The following is a 2,583-nucleotide window of genomic DNA, read 5'->3' on the forward strand; positions in this document are numbered from 1 at the left end:
TATAACCCAGATTTGGCATCTTTTGTTTAATTTGTTTCATTAACTGTTTTAAACAAATAATATCAGTTTATAGCAGTTTTTAAACAGTTTTCAAAAACTGTGAAATGAAAGAAGAAAATATGTATATTATTTTATTTTACTATTGTACATAGACAACTAAGATTAATATTATGCAGATTTTGTATTAGTTTATATAAAGTCAAATACAAAAGAATTCATATTCTGATCCCAAATGGCTGAAGGTTTATAGGGTTGGGGTTACTAGGAGTTTATTGTTAGGATTCCTACAAAGGTTGGTTTTGAAAAACTATGTTCTAAAAACTAAGTTCTTCCATGGTCTTCTGGAAGCCCTGACAAGACCTCAATCAAGAATGTTAAGCAGTATTTAAAGAGAAAAGTGAATCAGCATAAATTCCAACCCTTCTGGCAGAAGAATGGGTCAGAAGTCATTAGAAAAACTGTGGATTAGCAGAATTAATGCCTCATAGAATTGCTGAAATAATTTAAAAATATGGGAACTGACAAAATTTTAACATTTAGATATTAACTTACAGCTCTTCAGTTCTGTAGATTTCTGATTTGGAACCAATTAATGTTTTTAAGCATTTAGAATGCATGCCAAAAAATAAAACTTAGAAATAACTTAANATAATTAAAAATTGCAGCCTGGCATTGTGACAATTTCACAATAATTTTTGCTCATTATAGGTTTATCTTCTTTTTTCCAAATATTATTTGATAATCACTTCTTGCATTCTACTCTGATTTTTCAAGTATCAATTTTTGAATTTTATACATTGTTTTCTACATGTAAGTACTCACATAACCTGTAGATGGTTCTTTGAAAAAAGTTGAACACATTTGAGTAAACAATTTTGCTGGCTAGATATAATTTTTTTTCAATGTTATATTATTATTATGTAAGTAAGCATAAACTGAAATCTATACTAATATTATAAAGAGGTAAAGTTTGTAAGTTTGGATGTAGGAGGTAATCTCCGAAACTACTCATCCAATTTCAAAAATTATTTCACCAATATTTAGAATGGACCTTTAGGGTTGACATAGGCTGTATGTTATTCTGTTAAACACTCATATAAATTAAAAGATATTATCTAGGTAAATGTTATATTTTTGGTGTCAGTGGGTGGCAAAGGGCAAGGTGTGTACGTATATGAGATAGGTAACCGCACAGCACAGTCACATGGTTGGCAAGATATGCAGTGCATGTGTCCAAACTTGTATATTATATAGATGTCGAAATTCCCCCCGTGGGGGAGAGGAACAAAATTAAGGCTTACCGTGAAGAACTCGGTTTCTATTATACTATTTTAAGTGCGGTTTTTTGCGTTTTTGATTGCATTTTAATAGGATATGTCAAGAGAATGTACACTAAGAAGGGATTTTTCGAAATTCCCTCCCATGGGGAGTGTTATACATTTATAATAGATACATTTTGAGCCACAGCAATGTGTGGCCTGGTACAGCTAGTAATTAATACAGAGAATGGAGAATATAACACACACACAAATATATTTTATATACAGAAATAAGTTTTAATTAAAGAACTTTTTATATTGTTTACATTATTATTATTATTATTATTATTGAAAATACGGTACATTTATGAATCTTTAGATCAGACATGAGTGAAATTTCTATAGTAAAAATCCATAAGATGCTATTTTGGTGTGAGATTGGTCTGAAACATAAAAAATGTCAGATTTTATGTAAATTTTACATAAAAGCCATTGTATAAGATTGTAATATAAAATGAAATTCTATAATATTTATTCATTTAAAAATTGTAGACAAAATTTAGGTAAAATTTAATATTTAAAAAAAATTTTTTTAATGAGATCTGTAGGGTTGTGAGATTTGGACTAACTTGTTTGAGTAAACTCATTAATTACGATTGGCAATAACACACATCAAGTGTACTAATTTGTAAAGGAAATATGAATAGTTATATATAACTAATCATCAAAGTTATTGCTTATAGCTTTATGACACTATGATTTTGTATATAGTCATGTGGATTTATTGGAAATCACTTATTTAAAACAAAAAAAGAAATTTTTAAACTAAAATTGCATTTATATATCTGTAAGAATTTTTATCAGAAAAATAATTTGATATTTTAAAAAATTTGTGGTCTTATACTTTGACTTACTCAGCCTTTTGAAAAATTAACTCTGCTTCTTTTTAAAAGATTATATATGTATATATGATTATAGATTAGAAATGAATTTGGCACTAGAGTGATGCATTAGGTGCCATCTCTTATTAAAATTAATAATTATAATATTTAATTAATTAATTTAGATTAAACTGGAAGAAAATTTTAACTTATATATGCTGGAAGAGAAGATCAGACCAAAGGTTCAGGTTGCATAACTGGCAACACGTCCACACGTTAAGCGGAAGTTATGGGTTCAAGTCCCACTTCGGGCTGATTCTTTTCTTCCAGTTTAATCTAAATTAATTAATTAAATATTATAATTATTAATTTTAATAAGAGATGGTGCCTAATGCCTCACTCTAGTGCCAAATTCATTTCTAATTTATAATCATTTATCCAAA

General features: G+C 27.9%; 1 protein-coding gene across 1 annotated transcript in view; it reads left to right on the forward strand.

Moving 5' to 3' along the window:
• The window catches only part of LOC111636092 (integrin beta-PS-like), a gene marked incomplete at its 5' end in the record, with an annotated part of 33,111 nt that overhangs the window by 10,464 nt on the left and 20,064 nt on the right, over positions 1-2,583 (forward strand). The window lies entirely within an intron of this gene.

This window comes from Centruroides sculpturatus, unplaced genomic scaffold (genome assembly GCF_000671375.1).
Source record: "Centruroides sculpturatus isolate CEXI.00-Female unplaced genomic scaffold, Cexi_2.0 scaffold1029, whole genome shotgun sequence".
In the NCBI taxonomy this organism is placed as follows: domain Eukaryota; kingdom Metazoa; phylum Arthropoda; class Arachnida; order Scorpiones; family Buthidae; genus Centruroides; species Centruroides sculpturatus.